The following is a 24109-nucleotide window of genomic DNA, read 5'->3' on the forward strand; positions in this document are numbered from 1 at the left end:
TGAAAACAGAGGCACTCTTCTGGTGCCTATTGCAGGGCACAGCTATTTGAAACAACCTGCTTAGGGTAAGAAATAATCCTTACAAAATTTAGCTAATTGTAAGGAAATGCAAATTTGGTTCCCAAACGCTTTATTAATTAACATGCAAGTTTTCTTGTATTTATCCTCCCAAATGCCTAGAGAGACCAAGGTGCTGTTTTTGGTAGCCTCATAAAGAGAAAGAAGAGATACAGAGATCTTTTAAGATACTATGAGAGCAGGGAATGGGAACAAGGCAATTCCCAGCGTTGTAGCTCAGAGATGTTACCAGTTTCTCTCCTTGTCTGTCTTCTTTATCTTCCTGTAGGAGAAAGCAATAGCACAGGTAACATGGGTACTTGTGTTTAGACCCTGTGTTTTCCCTTGGTATATCTTGAGCACATGTATTTCTGTGGTAGCTCTAACAGTGAAGAAAACAGTTTGGAATGCTTTAAAACATCAACTGAATGTCAATTTTAAGTGACAAATTCCAATGCCTGTAAAATTTTCATGGGCCAAATAGAGCTGTCCTAGAAGCATAAAGGCTCATTTGAAAGGGATGGAAGGTCAAAGGATTGGAGCACAACATTAAAAAGACATTTCAGCTTCTGAGTCAGGAAGAGGCCTTTTTATGTTCTCTGCTGGACATTGGTTCCTCTTGCATAAAATACAGCAGTGTTAGTTTGTGCAATCATTTAAAACATGGGCTTACGACAGAAAGTAAAGACTGTCTGAGAGAGAAAAGCTAAGAGCGTATACTGTTGTGTTCATTGACTCAGGAGCTGCTAATCTCCTCTCTGCCTTTCCAATTTCACATGCCTATCATCTTTCATCTCATTCCAGCTTTCAGGATTGTGGTCTATCCTCCTTCTGATTCTCTCCTCTTTACTGGAACTCTGGCTGTACCAGGAAGAACTCACTGGGAAATCTATCTTGAATTTGTAGAAAAAGACAACTTTGTTGCCTTTTTCGTTCTTTTTCTAGCTGTCTACTTTAGAATGTACTAACATGAGTGCTAACAATTTGGAATGACATTTCTGTTCTGTGGTTACGTGTATGAAACTTTGTGTATTTGGTATTAAGCTGTATAGTGCCCAGAGTCTGCTCTGTGAGATGTTTTGGAAGCTAAGTGAATATTGTTACGTTTCACATCTCTAAAAGCTAGATCTAAGTACATCCTTCCTACTGTCATATTTAGCTATTGTTTCTCTTTGAGTTTTATCTAATTAGTGAGTGATTTGCTTGATTTGGATTTTTAAAATGAATAAAATGATCTTTTTTTGGTTGGATAATATAGAGCAATTATATACAAGTGACTACCTACATATAAATCCTATAGATAGAAAGGGTAACAAACAATATTTTTGCAGATGAAAATTTGTATTTCTGATTACTCACCTGCAACATAAAATTGCAGGTGAGCCATGGGAAATGAAATCAAGAGTGTCCACATGAGGCTTTTCTAATAAACTAGAAACTTTTCTTCTGTTGTTTGAGTAACTCACCTTTTCTTTGAGGGTTAGTTTTCTCTTTGTTGGTTTGTTTTGTTGTTTTTTTTTTTTAAATGATTAATATTTCATCACACCATTGGATAAGTAGAATCTGCATGCATTTTTAATAATCTCTTTTTTTTTTTTTTTTAAAGAATCTATTTTAATCTGCAGGATAGTAGATAACCTGGTTTACCATCCTTGTAGCTGAAAATGTCATCTGTTTATAATTTTTGCATTATAATGCTTCCTTAGTCAAATGACCTAGATTACTCAAGTGATTTGTAACAAACTCTAGTTATGTGTTTGTTTCTGTAGCTAATTCATGGCATTATGATGGATTATGTGGTGTTCCGGTTTGACTGAATAACGCTTCATAACTGTGGAAATTGCAGTATTTCAGTTCATCAAAAACACATTCTTACTACTCTGATGCTTGCCTACCTTTATTCCTTAATGTTTTTATTAACCTCTAGCAAATGACTGACGTACAAAATACAACTTAGGTCTATTTTAAAACATTTCATCATTGATGAAAAACTGTAAATTGACTTTGCTGTTTAAGCTGCATCGCTTTAATTGGTGCAACTGGCAGTTAAAATGAGTAATGATTCATCAAAAGATTTTCAGCAAAATAAAGACATTTACGGTGGCTGAACTCCGAAAGTGTTATTGTCCTTGCAGCTGTTGTTTTGCTCCGTTTCATTTTTTTTCCAAGAGCCATATTATGTGCAGATATACTTGAAGATTCAGGAAGAATTGACACTTCACTTATTAGGAATGTCTCTGCTTTTCCATTACTAAATGTTATACTATGTTCAGAGCTGTAGGAAAAAAAAAAATTACACTTGGATAAATGTACATCAGGGCATATGATTAGTGAAAAGCCAAGAACAAATGTTAATGCTTCCCTGAGTGGGAAATGAGTCTGACAAGCTTATCTGATGTTTGCCTTCTCTTTATCTGCTGGGATTTGGACATTATTGTTTACAAATCTTTTCTTTTGCTCGGTTTTTGCAACAGTAATTGTTCAGTGATTGAACTGGGGATTGTTTATCTTGTGTATGACTAGGTTGTTTGTAATTACTCCAGGGAAACTGCTGGAAATGTGGAGGGTGGAGGGATTCTGGGAACACTCCTGTGAATAGGCTCCAGATGCCCAGGAAAGACTCCATACTAGAGTTCTACTATGAGAGAGAATTGTTCCTGAGTTCCGTGCTCTGTGCAGGATGGGCTACTCAGTAGGATGAACTCAAACTGCAATAACAGAACCACAATTTCTAGTAGTCTTGTGTATGTTGAAGTACGATTTATGTGGGGAAAAAAACACATGGTGGTGACAGATTAATGCCAAGTTCAGGCAAGATCCTAACCTAGATGTGCTATGAGGGTCTCAGGAGTAGAAAAAATGGCTGTGCTACTGATGGACAAGCAAAGGACTCAGTTTGTATTGTTGATCTTTCTACTTCAGTCAATATCAGTACCAATAAAACAGATATTACTTGTGTTAATGCTGCTAGGAGAATTGGCATGCTTCAGATTCTACTAATTATTTGGGCCATTCTACCCGTGCTAAAATCAATGCTCAGAATACAGATGTTGAAGTGTTTTTCTCTGCTATTATAGAAATTAGGGCTAAAAAAACGCATCAAAATATAATCCATTTATTCCTGTATTCCAAAACGAGGTTGGTGATACCTAAAATATTCATTACAGATTCAACCAGTTCTATTTCCAGGAATGGAAATGGTACCGTTTCCTGCAGTCTTTTTCAGTTGTACATGGTATCCTCCTGGCACACATCCATGAAACTTCATAGGCTGGGTAATATTCACAATTATAAAAGTCAGTGAGTTTCCTTATTGTGGTATCCACTCACAAAAATTGAATTAAAATTAAATTAAAACATCAGTTGCTGAGAAATCGTCTTGTAGAGGAGGATTTCTTTCTTTAGGTGTGAGCTTATTCTATTGAGAAGTTTCCCATATTTTGAGAATAAACTGCTGAAAATGTAAATGCATACAGTGCTGAGCTAAATCTAATTCTTGATGTAGTTGTTATTGATACTTGTATTTTCCTCCAACTCATCTTTCAGTCACATTTGTGATCAAAAATTTCAATTCCATCCGCTCTGTGAGCCTGGATCTCCAGTTATATGGCCCAGTACATGTTTTCCTCAAAATAATCTGTTGAGATACCTGTGAAAAATAGGATAACTAAGGATCACAGTAACTGGAATAAATAACAATGATAGAAAAAAATAAAGAAAATATGAAAAAGCATATGGAATTGGCAATCAGATGGGTGGTGCTTGTCTGCACAGGAAGTTGAGCAGCTAACATTTTACCAAGACTAGAAGAATTATTCTCTCAGAGTACAATTTCTACAGTACATTTTTATTATACACAAAATATATCTCAGGATAAAAGAAATCTTTATATCATTTCATGATTGGTGTTCCATGTGGTTTTGTTTTGTTTTGTTTTTTTAATTTTATTTTTATTTATAGATTTTAGGCAGCTGGAAGTAGATCATAAAATTTGAATTTAAACCAAAATTAGGCTTGTAATGTAAAGTTGCACGCAGGAACACTTGTGTAACTTGTTTTCCTTTTTGAAACATTTCTGGGGCACTTCCCCCCTCTACCCCCTTTTCTCCTTTTTCTTTATTTTTTTCTTTTTCCCCTCTACTTATTATGAGAAGCAGATTTGATTGTTACATGTAACACAATAATGACAGTTCATCTCCATCAGCAATAGTAGCTTAAACTCTGCAATTAGAATTTTTTACTAAACGTGATAGTGATTTTGTATATCAATACACATGTACAAGCCATATACTGCTCAGTAAACTATGGCTTATTTGAAATTCAGCTTTTTACTGTCATTTCCCAATTTTACCTATCAAAACTCTATTGCAGCTAGCCTTTTTACTTCATTGTATTTTGATTATGTGAACATATCTGTTAGAAAATGAATGTATGTAAAAATGTGGTCATAGATTGGTCAGTGAAGAAGAGTCCTACAGAATTCAAGAGGCCTGGAATTTTTCAACTGTCTTATTACTTCTGGCTTCTTGGTCTTCTGTGTTACATAATATAGCAGAAAAGGAACAAAATAGGTCACAACCTATCTCCTGTCTTGCTGCACAAAATTCGTTCGTTGAAAATGCGGATTATTATAGACTTTTGTTAAACACTTCATTCTGTTGACAGTGTAATACTAAGAAACAGCTGTTCTGCAAGAAAGACTCAGAGATGCTTCATCTGAAGTCTGAATAAAGGAGCTGGAACTGGAAATGTTCATTTGAGAATACTGGGTGGTCAAACCTTTGGCTGTTTTAGCTTAGTCCAGCTTAGCAGCACTGGACCATGGATAACATAGTTCTCCAGCTGTTTTAGAATTATCTGGAAGGAAGTAGTACACTAAATTGGAGACAGATGGATAGCAAGATGTTTAATAACTGAATATTTTGTGCAGCAGATTCAGGTCAGGTGTCTGATGTGATGTTTTTGTTTCCACAGGAAAAGAAAACAGCACCTAGAAACCCAGTGGCTAATGGTGGTGAGTTATCATTTTTATCTTATTTCCTGCAATTATTTTCTTTTTGTCTTTTTTCTTCTTTGATGAGAGTTTTGCTTTGCAAATGGATTTTTAAGCAATTTCATCCAGGTCTTCGGTATGGAAAGGAGTCTATTCCGTCTGATCATGTCCATTATGTCTAAAAAGCATGAGCAGGTTGTATGATCTCTGGTGTTTTCTAGCAATGTACTGTGCTCTATTTTATTGAGTTAGACAAGTGAGCAGTCCAGGCTGTGTTAAGTAAACAGTATGTGACCAGCTGAAAGGTCCATAACTCAGTAGAATGGTAAGATTAAAATGGAAGAGATAAGAATGTGACTTGGAAGTATGGACTGCCAAGGCCTGTTATCTGCAATACACAGCAAATATTCCAAAGCAGCAATAGATGTTGTTCCACATGTCAATTGTTATCACCTCTTTTCCCACTAAAAGTGCTTGAGTGTTGCTCTTCAGCAGTGTTTGGCAAAGATTCTGACGTTTGGGGTGTTACTCTGCTTTTGGAGATCTTTGCTTGCTGAGCCTGGTTTCAGGGAAGGCTGTGGATGCTTGAATTTTTTTTTTCTTACTTATTTCCCACGCACACATGAAGTACATTAGAGTAAAAACTTTCACTAACTTGTCATCTTTGAAAGTTAAGACTTTTAATCCATGACAAAGTATGATCTTTTCTGTGTAAAGAAAGCAATATAGGGGCGTTTGTATTAGCATATGCTAGATTCTGAAGAAATTGCTCAAAAAGCCTTGTACTCTAGTGTCTTTCTGAGAGAGGGTTATCCTTCTTTTTTTGGGGGGGAAAATGAGCCCGGAAGTCAGTGGGAGATTTGCCCCAGGCAGAAAATACAGGGTTACAAGCTTATTTGCCTAGCACTTGAATATTTTTTCAAGCCTGAACTTCTCCCTAATAGTTCATGTTGTCACACTCTTGGTATTATGTTAAGAAATGCATTTGTTAGGGAGGCAGTTTTCCTACTCTGATAAAGTACTGTGACTTTTGTTGTTACTTTTAGCCTGTGAAAGTACTTGTACGTTTCATAACAAGAAAAGTAGTGACAGTACAGTGCACTTTACTATATGGATTCCTGAAGTTCATATAAATATCATATTTCGGGTAAGTTGCCTAAATGTACCAAAACCTGAGATTTTTCACAAAATAAACCCTAATAAATGTTTAATTTCAAGATATGTCTGAATGCACTGTGACAAATACTTGTGTAGAAATGAATCTAGAAATCAAGGTCTGATTGCTGACTAGATCCACATGTCGTCAAATATGTTGAAGAAGTTATGGTCTCAAGGTAGACTTTATGGTTTATTCATACTGACGTTCTGAAACAAATGGCCTGATTTTGGACAGTACTATGCTTGTACTAGTAACATCTATTTGAAATTGAGCTGAATAGTTAATGACTGTTAGTGTTAGTGTGTTAGGAACAGTTAGGGAAGGACAGGAACAGGGCATAGCACTAGAAGCAGCAGTTGCGGCACATCACAAACCTAGCTGGATATGGTCTAAGGGTAAAGAAAAAAAGTCTGTTAGTAGACTTATTTCTGCTTGGAGAGGATATAAAAAGAGCATTCATGGTTATAAGAGCGATCCCTAAAGGTCACTCAAAACTTCTCGCTCCAGACAGCTGCTGGAGCTTTGTGAGAGCTAGTTTTAGCAGCTGAAGTGAGACTTACAGCTCCTTTCTCACTTTCTTCACAGCTTTTTCTCAAATGTTTCTAAGTCTCACTGTTGCAATAATACAGAGATTTCACAGTTATCAGATCCAGCCCAGAGCTCTCATTGATCACTGCTTAAGAACACTGCAGGGAGTGCGACATACGACTTGTTTTCTTCCTTGCACAAAGCATTTCTTGCATGGTGGTCCATGACCCTGGAGACTAGACTCAGCACTAATTCCTTCTGTTTCTCTCTCTCTTTGTTTTATTTTTTATTTTTCTCTGAACTCTAGAAAGATATCTTCATTTTACACCTCCTAAACGTCAAGTCAGAACCTCTTTTCCAAGTAGCATTTCCAGGTTGCAGCAGCTGAGGAACAAGCTGGTCTTCCCTGTTTGTACTAGGTTTTGATTTGTTCATCATTTTCCTTTGAATGTGCAAATGTCTGTATTTCTTTTATCTTTTAACATATTATTTCATGGACATATTTTACATAAGTTATTACCCTGATGCTTTGTTTGGTTGCCTTGTCGCAGAGAATCTGCAAACACAATGGCAAAGACTCCTGAGGAATGTCTTTGACAAAGGAAAAATTCCTGAGTGGCACAAACTCTCTTTCATTCCTTGAGTGCTCCTGTTCTGAATATTTCCAGTGCAAAGGGAACGCAAACCTATTAGTTCTGTGATTCAGCTATTCTGACTTCCGGAGCGGCTTTATTTCATAACACATTTCTACTTTTACTTAGGAATTTGCAGCCTAGAAGTATAATTAAATGGCTGTCCTTCCCTTTCCAGGTACACCCCCTTAATGGATTTTTATTCAGTGTAGTAGTTTGACACCATATTTTTTTCAGTTGAAGCTCATGACAGATCATCAGGTAGAGTGTAGTGGTACCGTACGTAATGGTTAAAAGGAGTTTCTGAAGGAATAAAGAAGGAAAATCAGACCTAAGTGGATTCATAAATGAATCTGCTAGGATACTGAGCATTTTATGTTGTCTGAAGATTCAGGGTAAAGTGTAGTTGCATTAATTTTGTATACTTGCATTGACTGATCTAGATTGATCAATATGTTACCATAGACAGTCTAGTGTGTAGTTGTGTTTGCAACTGTAAGCTATACACTAGAACATAAAGGGTGAAAGATCATACAGAAAACATTAAATGTCTGTATGGGAACCTAGTAAGCTGCATCATTTAGACTAATGTGCTAGTTACCCTGTATAAAATTACTTGTGCCAATATAAAATCAAAATGAAGAGGCTAGGATTGTTTCCTATAGACAAGATGCTAAAAAAGAACTGCAACAATGAAATTAAAAAAGGTTCAGAGAGGGTAGTGCAGCACGGAAACATTCATGAAATTTCAAGAAAGCAGATTCAAAACTGATAGAAAGAAATATCAACATAATATGTGGTTGGGAACTCCAGCATTTAAGTCATGGAAGTCAGAAATACAGCGAGAGTGGAAAAGGAATTGGATGTTTTAGATAACAAAATAATGCAGAATTATTTCATTTAAGTGAAAGTCTTGGATGTTTATGTATGTATGATTTTGTTCCTTGTTTTGAAACTGCTGAGAGAGCATTTCAAGCAATACCTCCAACTATTCATTATTTATGATTTTGTGTTAATTCATGACCTCACAGATAAAGCTTCCGTAAGCTTTGGGAGGGGGAAAGCAGTGGCATTTCCTGTGGATGCGCAGACATTTCTGGGCTGAACTTTTCTGAGTATTTATGATTCTGATAACTTCGCAGAATCTATGTGTAGCTAATGTATTCTAGTTGGCTTAACTGTGTATAAGACTTCTTAATTTTTTATTTCTATTTTTTAAATCTTTCGAACTTGTTTCTGCTGCTTATGGCTGAGGTTGCACTACATTCCTTGCAGGGATACCTTTTGGAAATTGAGCTGAAATTAGTGACAGCAGACTGAGAGACCCGAGTTTTATTCTTCCTGTCCTTAGGCAGGAGGTTTGAAGTAGTGGAAAACTAATAAAGGCAGAACAAAGAAGCCATATGTTGTAAGGCGGAGTAGAGGAGATTCAAAAATACTTTCAACAGGAGGAGAGAAGATAGAGGATTGCTTATATGATGGGAGGTGGTTTTGGTGACGAAGGTCAAAGACAGCGAGCTAAGCTGAGCTGAAACAATTCCGTCAGAGTACAAATCCTGGAGCAGTCTAGGTGGTTTCACATCCTCTGGGGACTTGCTCAAAAATCCTGTAGTGTAGCAAGTAAAGGTGAATGGGTTTTGAATCTTACATGAAGCCTTATTGATATATCTGGCTGGTTACACATGCAAGGCCATTCAAAGGAGTAAAACAGCCCAGAGGAAAATATTCCAGTTTCTTCCACAGGAACAGGCTTCTGGAAGACAGCTGCAAGTTCAAAGATCTTTGTAGAATGACATCTCAGAGTAGAATCCATGCCATGGAAACAAAAAGGTGAATACCACAGAGTAGCCTACCCTACACCTTGGGAGTCTTAAAGTGTTTACTACTCATAATCTGAGAAATTCAACTATGTTACAGAGACAGTCCTTCAGGTTTTCATGAGTGCCAATGTAAATGTTCACTTTACTGGCATTTTGTTTAGAGAAATATTAATAAAAAGGATTACAAACAGGCACTACTAGTGTATAGCTTTTATTAAACTGCTTGTGAATAATCTTTAGAAGCGTGTTTTACACTACAGTGCCTTAGTGAAAATCTGTATTTTAGAGACTTTTGCTTTCTGTTTAATATGTACTGGAACTTTGCCTACAGCTTAGCTTTGCCATCCTTAATATCACTACTGACTCCCTTATCTTTCCTAATTTGAATCTCTTACAATGGAGAGAAGTATTTTGAATGTGTACTCTGACTGTGGGATTTATAGAAAGGCTGCAGTATAGGAGCCTGTCAAAGCCTAGGTAGCCTTGCAGACTTATCTCTTACTATTTTTAAAGGATTCACCTATCAGCTTCCATTGTAAGTGTGCAGCGTTCATGTGTGCAATGTGTTCATATTGAGCTACTTATGTTACAACTAAGATGTCATAATTCCATAAGCCTACAAGCTCCGCAGTCATTGAGATAGGAGAGATTCAGGTTGTGATTTTCCCAGAGGTACTGACCTTTCTTTGGGGCTGTCTGTGCTTTTCTTCAGCAGCTGTTAATATCTAATGGAATGATTTATTCAGTTGCTCTGTAGGCAACTTCTGGTCAACTTCCCTTATTGCATGCATCTTTTATGAGGCCTGTTGTAGGCCAAGAAATTGTAGTCGTGAACTATTTTTGATGTGTACTCATTACTGGGAATTGTATGCATCCTGGTGATCTATTCAGCGTCTTAAATGATGTAGCATTGTTAATTCCATGTTGCTTTCTATAGAAAAATACTTGTTGTCTCATGAATACAAGAGATCAGCATGGCATGACTAAGATCTTTCACCTGACAGCAGGACCAATACCATGGAAGAGTCTGGTTTTCAAGGCACTATCTCTGCTTTAGCAAATTTAAATTTTTTCATCACCAAACAAAGTATTGGTTTTAGATAATTCTTCAGGGATGATACTGTAGTCTTGAAATTACAAGCAGATAACTTCTATTCTCAGTCCTACAGATCCTGCAGGATATTTTGACATATTTGACATATTAAGCTAATCCTACCAGAGTAATTCATCTCTTCAGTCAAATAAATCTTTTTCATAAGGTGGACAAAATTTGCTTGTATAATTACCTTGCAATTGATTTTTCTAGACATTTTCAAAATATGGTTTCAGGATCTTCTGGGGGTAACCCAGTAAAAATATTCAAATGAACAACATCTGTAAGAATACTTAATGAAGACTAAGAGACCAACATAATGGCCTGTCTTAAACATCTCTCAGATATAATCGTTACTGTATTTAGCAAGTGAGTGGATCTGGGCTAAATTACTGTCTGTTAAAGCTGTAATTTCAGTGGGATTTCTGCAGATTTATACAGATTGTGATGTGAAAACAGTTTTTGCCAGCTGATACTAATAGAGATATATTGAACTGTGGGAATGTTCTACATTCATTTACATGTGAGAGAATGATTTTTTTTTTTTAATCTATGTATTTTCTCATTCTCCTTGCAAAACATGGAATTAGTTTTTCAAGCATGTGTTTGGACTAAAACATGAAAAAGAAAGATGTGTTGTCAGACCATTTGCTACATTATACTTTTCTTTCTAATAACCCGTTTTGACAGTAATCCTATACGTTGAATTATTTTATAATCTAATCACCTTAAAAAGGTTTTCTGTTACTTAACAGGAAAGCTGGAAAAAGAACTGAGTTTGGCTGTAATATTTTAATATATCCTTTCTCTTACAGAGATTAATATTTAGATGTAGATAAGGATTTCCATGCCTTATTATTTTCTTTAAGTTAATGCTTTTCCATTTGAGATGTGCAAACAGTATTGAAGTAAAGCAAGATACCCTAAGGGTTGTATAGTTACTTCCACTGAAGAGTGAGCTGTAGAAACTGACGATTCAATTTAAACAGACGAGAAAGGCAGATTTCTAGGAGAGATCTGTTTTTTTCTCTGGTGAGCTTGTAAGAAAATGTTGAGGAGTTTTTAGAAAAATAAAAAGGGTTTAGAAAAAGAAAAAAAAAAAAAAAAAGAAGGAACTATGCACTTTTGAAATCAATGTTGTTTATGTAATTGTACGATTCCTGATGGTGTATTCATCAGCCTACAAGTGATCAGCCTCTCTCCTGTTTCTTTTTGGTCTCATGTCCCTGCCATGCCCCTGGTAACATGCAGTCTGCTGTGGGTTCTACTATGGGGCCAAACGCAGGGTGCTTCTGCAGCGTAACATACAAGAATGGTTTAAAACACTGACTGCTAATATACTGTGGGAAAAGGGATGAGGAGAAAACACAAGGTTTAGTATTTTTGCAGTTTTCCCAAAATGATTATGAACAAGGCCATAGTTCAAAAAGGGTTTAGTAGCCATCGAGCATCAGCTTGAGAGGTTTTGGCGTAAAAAGTATTGCTTATTCATAAACTCACAATGAAGGTATTCAGCAAATAGGTTTTGAAAACAGTTATTGTCTTGTTTCTCTGGTGAGCTAGCAAGAGAATTATGAAAATACAGAATTGAGTCTGTGATGCACAAAGATTTTCTGTGTTGCCAGTGAGAGTCATAGAAGCCTTTTTTTTTGTCGTCACCATATAACAAGCACCACTTCTTCCAAGCTGTGTAATCTACAAAACCGTTTCATTATTCCATTTTTTAAAATGTTTTTTTTTTATTGTTGTTACAATTAGTTGTGTGTGGAATACAGAAAAGCTCTTCTTCTTGTGTCTAAGAATTAATATTACAAGAAAATCTGCTGCTTGGGACTTTGAATAACTAAATTTGGTTTTCTATCTTTCCCAATAGTTCTTGTAAGAAAAAATCAATAGGGAAATTGTGTGCTTCAGTAATTAATTGCTAAGAGCTGATAATTTGGGCAAAAGGGTCTCTGAAATATGCGCACCTAATTTTTAAAATACTTTTGTGTGAAATATTGGTCTTTTGGATCTGTGACTGATAGTTTCTGTATCAATTGGTGGTTTGAACCCAACCTTACCTATAAATTTACAGATAGAAACTGACTTAATTTTAGTTAGTGCCCTCATCTAGCATCAAGTATAATTTATTTTTTTTTTTCTTAATGTATACTCACCTTTAAATCATGTTTGAATGTTAGAAGAGAAAATGGAAATAAACCATCACTTCTCTAATTCTCACATGAATCTTAGGTAAAAGAGCAAAGGAAAAGGATTCACAATAGAGAATCTGATTAAAAGGTCTGGTTTAGATTGCTGCTTAAGCAGGAAATGATCAATCTTGGCAGTCTCTCTACTGTGGAGCAAAACAGTGAAGAAAGTTGATGCTTCAGGTAGACATGAGGGAAAAAAAAAAAAAGGACCTAGAAAATAGGATATTGCAGACATATTTCATTTTGGCAGAGCCTGAGAAATTGGTTATCTTTACCACTATTGTATGAACAATTACTTATCATCTGTTCTGAAGAAAAACAGAGTAATTCTCTAACCAATAGGCTTAAAATGAAGCCAGTGATTTGGGAATTGAGTGTTAGAGTAAAATATATCTAGACTGCTCATTCTGTACCCAAAAAAACATCATTTTTAGGGGAAAAATCATGTACTTGTTATTAGAAGTCAGAAGTTTGGAAAGCCCTCTGGGGTTGCAGTCATTCAGTTGTGCCTAATCTGAGTTAGTCCTTACTGTTGAAGGGACTCTCAGAATGAAATGACACAATTAGGAATTTATTGAAGATTAATATATCTTGCTCTCTGTGCTTTTAAGAAAAAAATATGGTGGTGTGCAGGCTACTCTTGATTATTATGCAGTGTTCTGTTGCTGTAGACTATGGAAACTCTAGGCAATAAGGGATAGTCAGTGACTCCCCATCACTCCGGGCCAACTCTGTGCTACTTGCTGGTTCTCTGCAAACAGTGGGAGATGTCAAAGTTTTGGTACTCTAGGACTATACATTTTTTCTGTTTTCATCACATGTGAAGGTTGAAGCTGTTTATATCCAAAACTAGCTGATGAGCAATGTTGTGAACGTGTTGCTAGAAGGGCAAGCTTCTTAATGATCTGACACCAAGAAAGGCGTACCTGAACTGCACCTGGAAATGTAACTGTAAAAAATATATATTTTTTTGTCTTGATGATACTAACTACTGATAAGAACCCCACTTTGATATGCTGTGCTTATTTCATAATTTGGTTCTGAATGCAATCTTGTCAGAAATGCTTCTTTTAATCTATACTGGATGAAAGCGTTGATTTGTATTGGTCACTTCACATACCCTATGTGAAAATGTGGCAATTTTAGTGCTACCTTGACACTTTTGATCTCAAATATCCTTGTTTCATGTAAGAGAGTATTTTTAAGGAGCTATGGTTGTCATAGTATTTTGCAGAGACAACAGTTGTTGACATTCACGTTTTTCAGGAACCACAGTTTTTCATCCTTATATGAAACACTAGAATGAATGGCTCTATTGCATTGTGCAGGGGTGCAGGTCTGAGATAAATCTCAGAAATGTGCACAGCCTCCTTTTACATGTAAAATGAGTGCTGAATGAACCTTGGGAAAGTCCCATCTTCATCAGCAGCCTCTCAAACTTTAAATACTCATTTGTCTCTTAATCTAGATGGAAGTGCTTTGTAGCTCTGCAGAGCAGATCTAAATTATCTTGCAACAGATTTTCTGCTTTCCTGTGAGATAACGGGGGGAAAAAACCAAAATGTGTGCTGAGGAGAAAGTGAAAGAAATGCTCTGAATTTCTGAGGTGAGCGGTGACATCCAAAGTAACTTTCTTGGACTTCCCTAGTTTGAGTATAAAATATGCTCGCATCTTGTCAGTTAATGCCTTGGTGCCCACTCCTAAGGCCAGACTAACCCCTGTTACTCTACTGCAGCCTGTAAGCCTGAATTTTGTTTGCAAAATTGTTTTAGTTAAATATTTGTTTTGCTAGAAAACATTATCTTTCAGAAAATTCAGAGCACAAACTTTCCACTTAAAGACCATCAGTCTGTGGCTTATCCCTCAAAGCCTTGGCTTTGATAGGAATCTGATGTACTTATTGTACTTCCTGAAACAGTCTTTGGTTGTGTCAGCATCACAAACAATGAAATTATTTTCAACAATGAAGTTATCAGTTTTACATTCCTTATTGTTTCTGTTTTCATGTTAAAAACCTCCATTTTTGCAGGCGTAGAAGTTTTTTCTCTTAATCCTCCACTTGTCAGTATTGCCTCCCTCGTACAGGGTAAAAGCTATTAATACTCATCAAAGTGCCCATATAATGTTACTTCTGCCTAGCCCAATATTTGTTTGAAATGTGTTCACATATAACAAGAGCATGACTTTTATTCACAGCATGAGCCTGGCAGGCTTTGATTAGTGTTTAATTTTTTTGCTTCCGATTTGTTTCTGCTTGTTTCATTAAGGTAATTGTGATTTACTAAAACTAAGGGAGACTATTCTTGGCAAAGGTTATCCTCCTCTTATTATTTGAAATCTTTGGATTGATTGATGTGATTTGGTAGGAATTTTAGAGGGCCTAGACGTGGACGTGTCAATGCTTTGGAGCCATTGGTTACTGTATTCCCACTGTTGTCTTAATGGTGTTGCCTTGAGCTCTGTTACAACCGGACCAACTGCCTCTTTAAATAAAAAAGAAAAGTTCTTAAATTCAGATGAAACCATGCCAGCCTTTACAAGTTTCTCTGGGATTTTATGGCTTTATGTAGAACTCTTAAAACTGTGTCTTTGAGAAGCAGCTGCATTTGCCACACTTAGAAATCCTTCCTATAATTTCACTTCTCTTGCCAAGCTAAAATAAAACACCTCTGGTGCTTCTTCTGAAACTTTCCACTCCGGATAAGGCCAATAAGTATTTTTGGAAGTGTTTCTTAGAAAGGTTGGTATAATTAGGCTTGCTTTCTTTTTTCCCCTCTCTGTTTATTTGTTTGGCAGAAGATCATTTTTTGACATTGATCTGAAAGGGCAGTATTCCATCTGGCCTATGTCAGCATTCACCACCCCTATCATCAATCTGCTCTTGAGAAACTGTCTTGTACTGAAAGTGAAAAATGAGCCTAATTCATCTCTATGTTTATAAATAGCTACTTTCCAAGCACTGAGTTGCATGTACAAGTACAACAGGTTCTTGCTTGAGGAACAGATTTATTTATCAGCTTTCTTTTCTTTTGCGAGCTCTTGTTGCTCTTGTTTGTTTGCTATTAAGGCAGTTGTGTCCTTCACCAGGTGATGTGAGCCTGGCTGCTGGTGCAAGTGGAGCTGATGTGAAATGAATCCTTTTTCAGTTCTTCTTCTGCTCTGGCTGAAGTGAAAGGGAGGAGTAAGCCTCCTTCAGCCAATACAAGAGAGCATATGTTACATGAAAGTTTGCCAGCAAGGGTCTTTCAAAGATAAAGGCTTCTAGTAGCATAGGCTCTGGGTAACAGCAAAAAATGCTTGTGCTGCTTGTTAGTAACAAGAAAACACTGTGAATCAAAAACCTCAAATTTGTATTTGCTATTTGTTGTCCAGGGCTGGCTTTTATGCAAGCCACACCATGACTCACAAGGTGCTGCCTGTTATGAATTGGGTAACGTACCATGTCATAGTTCTGGCTGGGTTTCCCTTAAGTGATGCTGTGGAGCGTATATTATAATATCAATGTATAAAAGAAGATACTTCTTTAACCCCCAAAATGGGTGAAAATGTATACAAATTGATAACTATTTTTGCTGCTGATGCCCCAGATAATTCACTAGCCTTCTGCCTGCCTCAGAGATTTTTGTATTCTACAAATTTACTTTGAAGCATTTGTACTTTGCTTTGTACAGCTTTCTTCCATGGCCCTCTTAAAATAACTCTTCTGAAAAAAAAAGACTAAATTATTTGGATAGAAGGGGAAGGAGGTAGCACTACAGGAATATGGCTTTGATTTCTCTACTCTGAAGTAGAAATGTGATTGGCTAGCTATTTCTTTCTTCCCCAGCTAGACAAAGAGAGGAAAACAAAGAGGAAAATCTAATGAAAAAAGGAGAGTCTAGGTAATAGAGCAAATACTACTGAAATAGTAATGGACTTTGTACTGAACTTGATAGTTGCCTGAACACAGGTTTCCCAGCAAAAAGTTTCTCTGAAATGGTGTTTTGGATAGTAAAAGAGAATTATTTGCCTTATATCAATTTTCTTGGGAAAAAGATGTGGAAGGAGATAAATAGGTAATAATTTGGGACCAAGTAACTGCACCTCCATTTATGTTTCATTTCAGCAATATGAAACAATTTCTCTTAGTCATAGCTGTAAGGAAAATTCAGACCTTTGATATGATGCCTGCTTGCAGATAGATAGAGGTACAGAATGTTAGTTGCCCAACCCTTGGTATTTTGGATCAGGGATTTATCTGTGAAATCTGAGATTAGATTCAATTTTTTCAACAGACATTAGAAAATTCTGAACAGGAAAAAAATCCAAGTTTTGTTTTATTTTTTAACTTAACCAAGAAATACAGAGTTTCTTAACCTACCACCACAGTGAACTCTGAATTTTGTCTTTGCAAAATTCAGGAATGTCCCATTATGTCATTTTTCCTCATCTTGTCCTCTATCCTAAGTTTTCTTCTCTCTCTTGCCTTTCCTTAATTTCTCTTTCACAGAGTCAGCTCATGCTCACCAGAACATATTGCAATGTGGCAGTGAGCAGGAAATGTGGTAGGCTAGGACAATTGTGCTGCACTGGAGAGAGGAATCAGCTGGGAAGACTTGACAGTTCAATTTGTTTTTCTGCAGAACTGAGTAAAGGTTATATTGAATAGTGCAAGACACTCATGTAAGCAGTTGGGTTTTCTGTTCTGAAATAACATTGCTGTTATCGAGCAATAAGTTCTCACAACACTGAATTCCAACTCCTTTTCTAGGGCTGTCTATGCTTACTGTATACTGTAACATCTCCTTTTTACATGTTAGTCTTACTAGTTTATACTACGAGAATTAATAATGACACAACTTATATGTGTTCTTCGAAGTGGCATAATTTAAAAACACAAAAACAAAAGCAAAAAAACAACGGCTCTGATTTTTGTTAGCATTTGGATGGTTGAAGTCATGCCCAAGATTTGGTAACTCCTATAAATCTTGTTAAGTCTCTTTGACTTATTTATCTTGTAGCTGTGGCTTTGTTCTTTTCTTTGGTGAGCTATTTTCTGTATCGTGCACTCTGTGGTCTTGGCAGATTAATCCATTCAAAGAAGATATTCTATATTATGATTACAGCAGCTGCTCTGCAGATACCTGTTTGTCCTGGCCAAAGTGAAATCACCAGTCATGAGCGAGTAGCATCAAGTCTGGTTGTTTTATAGACAACATTAAGCTCTTTCATATTCAGTGGTTACGTGAATGATTGATAGACCTCATTATTTTGAGGAACTATTGCACTGTAATGTTTCCAGATGTTCTTCAGTGGAAACTTGTGTTATTACTATAGGGAAGTATCAATCAGTAAATAACCTATGTCACTTGTTGTCCTTCTATACAATCACAGTATTCTGATCTTATGGTTTAGCTTTATTTACAAAGGAATCATCAATTCAAGTAGATTATCTTTGTATATGTTATTACACAGATCGGCAGAAGGACAGTTTGTGCGTGTAATATTATCAGTCACTCTGAACCAAGTGGTGTCAACTGTGACCAATACTCAGGTGAAGAGTCACGAGAGAAAACTCAGATGTTGCAAAAAATATTTCTAATGAGTCAGTAGAGGATGCTAGTTCATCTGATGGAAAACTTTTGCTTCATGTTTTCCTAAGAGGCATTCAACTGTAAAGGGCTCTTCTTTCATGAAACAATTTTAGTTCTGTAACGAGAGGATGCAAGTCTGATTTCAGCAGCTTTTCTTATTTACTGGAGCTGGCTTGATTCTCTCTGAAATTTGCTTGTGTTTCAGTTATTCACTCTCAGCAGAACCAAGGGTAAATAGATATTTCTGTTCAGCATCTCTGGACTTGTATAATATGTGTTGATGATTTGTTTTGGGAGTGAGACAAAGATCTTTCCAAGGAACACTGGATTTGTCCTAGATCTAGATTTTGGGTTGGATGGCTTTACCACCAGTGCATTACTACTGGAGATGGACTTTTGGGCATCCTAAAATAAATAGTATTTGGTAGCTATTGAGATCTGTTGTGAGAGTCTCTAACCCAAGGAATCAATTAGTTGCAATTGCTAATCTGGATGATCTGACTGGTAGTTTTATCGAGAACAGGGTGAAGCTTTTTTAAAGCAACATGTTTTTTGTTAATTTCTTTTTCCATTTGCAGGTTTTTTATTATGATACTTAAAAGCCCATATTTGTTGGTCTTGTTTGTATTTCTTCAACTTTATTAGCATAATTTTACTTGATAGTGCAATTTCTGACTAGAAGCAATCTTTTTGATCAGTTTTTTTAACAGTCTTGTCGAATTTCCAAGTGTCTGAAATGAATACGGTGACTGTATTTATACGTAGGCTTTTGGAAAGTCAATTTTCAATACTGATGTCTTAATCTCAAATGTATCTGTACTTTGGGGGATGCTGACAAGCAAAAGAATGACATAATGTAGTATCCAGGTGTAGCGGATATGGAGTGCACCTGCTATGAATGAACCTCGATGTATTTGAGTTCAGGGGCAAAAGGATATACCTGTGGCTGGAGAGCAACACACTTTAAATTCATCTAAAGACTGTTACTGGTGGGATGGTGAAAAAGAAGAATATTTGGTCTTCAAAAATTAGTTTCCATTCCATTTTTTTCATCACACTTAATGGTTTTCATTAAAAAAAGATGAAGGTTGCTGTTGACATTGATGCTATCACTTGAAATTTCTGGCTTGTGTTAAGATGTCATCTTGATTCATTTGGTGGAAAAATGACTGTCCTGCCATGTCTGCTCTTTTCTAACCTTCATCAGTTTGTCACTGGACTTGTCCATCAAATGTAGCATCTGTTATGTGAAAATTTCACAGACATAAGAATTGCTGCTAGAGGGGATTTACGTATGCACATGCTGGGAACTGAGACTAAATGTAAGCCTTGTATATTTGGACTCTGTTAAGTATGAATGTATGAAATCCTTGGTTTTTTTCTGTTATTTTTTTAATGCTTATTTCAACACACAGAAAGTTGAGCTCCTTTGAGATACCGTTGTGATGAGAACAGTGTGGTTCAGAACATCCGCAATTGAAATGGTCGAGGTGACCTTACCTATGGGACATCAGTCTGCATCATAAAAACATGGCAGCATCTGGAGTATTTGTTTTGCTGGATGTGTCTAGCTTTAGGAAAATTGAAAGATGTTCCAGAGGTTGAACTCAATGAGAAGTATTTTCATTAACAATAATCCCTGAACAAATATTTGTATATGGGCGCAAACTACTTGAAACTCTATATAAATGTTCCTTCTCATGAGACCTTTTCCTTTCCATATTGCCTTTGAAGTTTCTTCATAAGTTTAGAACCGTGTTCACTCTGAACCAACTGGGGACAAATACTGATTTCATTTTTGCTGATTTACTAATATTGCTTTGAACGAAACTGATACATCATGGCTTTTTTGCAATAAACATTTTCCTAAGGTATTTCATTAGTTTCAAATGGGCTAAAAGCCAAAAATTGAATATGTGCACAAACAGCCCAATCAACTATTCAAATATGTCAGAACCTCACAGTGTTTTAGCTTGGGAAAAAAAAAAAAAAAACAAACCAGCAACACTGTGGGCTGTTTCTCAGAAATAATATAGATTTATAAAGTGCTTTGGTTTTCCCTGAGTTGATTTACATTTCTGTGATGAATCTTTCTGTTGTAGCCCTGCACTAGGTTATCAGCCTTTAATTGCCTCTTGGGAAATTCTTTTCTGTTTGTTGCATTTGCTTTGATTATTTTAGAGAAAGCAAAGGGTTTTAACTTTCCTACCACTAGAATGTCCTTGGTTCTGACCTTGGTTTTCTTAGCTATCTTTTCTTTCTTATATTAACTTCCATATTCCCATCTTGTCACAATCTCTTTTGTCCTTGGCAGTGGCAATATCTTTTCTTTCAGGCATGCTGACCTCTCCCATTCCCTTTGAAGCACTTATGATCATATCCAAGAGCTGCATTCCAGCTGTGGCGCCTTCTGAGGTACTGAATATATTAAGATAAAAAGAAATAAGCTGAGCCGTATTAATAAGAAGCTTAAATGTTTATACAGGCATAAGCTTTGAAAAATTAGATACAAAAAATAAGGCTTTACCAGGAATGATCAAGTAGCTAAAGTGGAAACCCAAAGAATGATGTTCTTTTTTTCTAGTGCATTCTGCCAGTCCAGTCAGTGGTCATTTAACATTAAAGAAGTATTAAATACTTCTTCTGTGTAAGGACATTTGAAGGACAGTTTGCTTATGGAACAAAGCACGTAGGGGCAGCTTTTTGTACAATCTTAAAAACAGTGGGAGTTTTCTTTTTTTCTTTTGTTTTTCTCTGTTACATTTGGGTGGTATTACAGAAGGCTGTACTCTGTTCAGAATCATACCTGACTGTGAAATTGGTATAAATAGGGGATGGGAGACCCAGGACGAGTGAAAATGAAAGCGTAGTTTAGTAAGTTGGCAAATCCAGCTTCAGCGTATTTAGTACAGGCTTAAATATGTCTTTGGTAAATGCTATCAAGGATTAAACTGATAGACAATCATTTTGCACATTGAAATGTGTTTGGAGAGGAGAACGTTTTCTCTGATGTGTGTCATAGCAGAATAGGTGTTGTCAGTCCTTCAGTACCCGTCTCAAAATGTGTATAATGAAGACTTTGGCCAACTTTTGTGAGAAGCTTTTTGCCCACTTTGGTGGTAGACCAAGTTTTTGCTTTTCTACAAACTGTTATTTTGTGGAACTGGTATAGAATGTAAGGTACTTGCAAACATTAGGATGCTCCTTAGGGAAGCACGGAGATTGCAGGTTCTTTGGGGCTATTATTGCTGACTTTTTGAGTCCTATTTATTATCATTTAATTAACAATAACACAGAGCAAGAGAGCTCAAAAATGCGCCCCTTCTCCCTCTGCTCCCTTCCCTCAACATTTTTTTATGTGTGCAGTATCGTGAATGGCTAACAGGAGGCTCATGAAGGCTCCATGGGCAATAATACTCAAGACTACTTTTTGCAAAGCTGAGTGCAAAACAGACCTCTTTCTACAGTGTGGATAAAGGGCTTGTACAACAAGAACTGCTTCTGTGCCATGGCTGACTTTGCCTTCTTTGGCCACCTTGGCAAGGTATCATCGTTAAGCATATGTGCATTTGTATCTGATTAAATCAGTCAAATGAGGTGTTTTTCTAACTCACTCAGTGTAATGAAAGTTACTTATATTCAAAGCTCTGCTTTGGGATTAATCTCACATGAAATTAATAGGACCAACTCATATCTTAAACTTAAAGTTGCGTCTGTTTAAGTGTCTCAGTAAACTGAAAACTTTCAGTATTTCTGAAAGAGTTGGAATGGTTTTCAAATTGAAGTTTCTATGATTGCAATTGGTTCTGCTGTATTTTAACCCTACCAGGAGTGAACAAAAACAGAAATAGAGACTCCTCTGGAATTAATTTAGAGATGATAGGCATATCAATGGACATGTGAAAGTTGTATTGCAGCTGTTTGACTTGAGAGAAGATAATTTTCATTCTTGTTTTTCTGGGCATCGTGTCTGCTGCTCAGAGGTACCCAACAAGATTTTATTCTTCCCAGAACATTTTTTTTTTTCTGGTAGGTCAAGTAGGTGGTTATTAGGAATACTTCCTTCTGTAAGAAGGGTCATAAAATATACAAGCAAGGGCTGAAATTCATGCAGTGTATAGGCCAGTGTGTATGAACATATATTTTAACTTCAGGTAGACCTCGTCTCAGGGATATGAACAATGCAAATGGACTGAACATTACATGAATTTTCACATAAATGGAGCATGAGAAAACAGATGATGGAAATAAGTAGAGAACATGAAACTTAATAAGAGATAGGTTTGCATATTGCAAAACAAGTTTATATGCTTTTTGTCTAAGAGATATGACTTCTTTTTCAATTCTGTTTTGGCCGCAAAGGATTTTGTGCTATGTAAGAATGAAGACCTTAGACTTCAAATGTTGCCTTCTTTATTTCATTAATGTTAATACAGGAAATCAAAAAAGATCACAAAAACACTATGTCTCATTATCAGGATGTTTCTTTTGATTCTGAACATGCCAGCAAAGAATGCTTGATCCAGCAACATCAAAAGATGAAGCCATTTGTGCTTAGTTGCTTTGCCTTAGATTTTTTTTTTCTTTTAGACAGAAGGTTTAGCTTTTTCTCCTTAACTCCAAAGCATGAGACTGCAAGTGTACATCTCTTTTTGCATCTGTATTTTATGGGAATATCTTACTCAGAGCACAGCAGATGGACTCATTTTAGGCAAGATTCAGCATCTTCAGATGTTACACTATTAATATATAGATACGTAGGGCTATACTTTTATTAATGAAAGGGAAAGGCTTTTAGGATGTTGATGCTTCCATACTAGGAAAAATAGCTATCAGCAGAGAGAGAGAGCTATCTTTTTTTATTTATATGAAAAATAACCATGAGGAATAGTTGCAGAATCAATTATTGACTGTTTTTGTTTAGCTACTGTATTACAAACTTCATCCAACTCACCACACAGATCATTTAAAATTGTTTTGATGATTCTAGCTATGTAGAAGTTGTGAAAAAATCCCTGTTGGGTTTCAGTTGATACACACTCCACTGCATTAAAACATAGAAGAAAATATTGTAACCAACACATTCAAATCGTAGCAATGCTTATGTTTTACTTCAGACCAGAAACTGGTGACTGTCTTTCAAGTTTCAGTAAAAGCAACCTTGATTTTACTGTAGATACAATATATTAGGCTTTTGTATATATGTCATAACAGACCTGGGAAGTTTCATCGTGCAGATATTGTTAATAGATTGCAGTGAATTTGTGTCTTAGAAATGAATTGATAGAGTTTGGTAGCTTTAACTGCTGTATTAAAAGGTGTGCTACAGACTATGTGGCATATAAGCAAGCAGTAGTCCTACTGCAAAAGTATTTATTGTACAACACTATATAAATACTGAAAAGAGAATTTTTGTTTGCTTGATTTTGGACTTTGCTAAGCTTAAAACACTTCTGACAGGCTTACTGTATCTAGCCTTAAGTCAGTGACTGTGAACAGTACAGGGAGATACCTGAGAGCCAGTTAAACATGATGAAGTGTTGTTTTGCATATTTTGCCAGTTTGGAAGATATGTTTCACCTCTTGAAAGTTTTCCCATAATATTCCACATTTGATGACAAATCCAAGGTGACAGTTGGAAGGCTCTTTCTATTGTTTCATGCTTTCCTGTGTGTTTGGAGTGGATCAAGGTTGTAATGAATTCCAGAAAACCAAGAGAATTTCCATCATGCACAATATCCAAATGTGGATCTGTGCTCAACCAGAAGTGCAATAATGGAATAGTCTGTGGAACTGAAGAGCATGGGGGATTCATAATAAGATATGGGCCCTCTTGTTCATCTTTTCAGATTTAGAGCAGGTGAGCAGCTAGTAGATTTTCCTCTTCATTCCTGGGTGGCCTTTGTGAAAAGCAGTTGCAATGAGCAAACACCCAAGTGGAGGGATAGAGGATCCATGTAATTGCAGACATGTGCTGCATGTTCTTCTGTAGGTGGACCTTGGAGTCACAGGTGGCTTTATAGGCTTGGTACTACTGTCCTGCACCATTTCTGCCAGA

The 24109-nt window shown here is 36.4% G+C and overlaps 1 protein-coding gene across 1 annotated transcript in view; it reads left to right on the top strand.

Moving 5' to 3' along the window:
- Positions 1-24109, top strand: part of DKK2 (dickkopf WNT signaling pathway inhibitor 2) — a 153929-nt gene that overhangs the window by 46180 nt on the left and 83640 nt on the right. Inside the window, exon 6 of the transcript XR_006179123.1 lies at positions 5032-5071. The gene's annotated coding sequence lies outside the window, so the exon portion shown is untranslated. The remainder of the gene's footprint in view (positions 1-5031; positions 5072-24109) is intronic.

This window comes from Lagopus leucura, unplaced genomic scaffold, assembly GCF_019238085.1.
Source record: "Lagopus leucura isolate 7727_CA_CO unplaced genomic scaffold, USGS_WTPT01 Super-Scaffold_100004, whole genome shotgun sequence".
NCBI classification, from domain to species: Eukaryota; Metazoa; Chordata; class Aves; order Galliformes; family Phasianidae; genus Lagopus; species Lagopus leucura.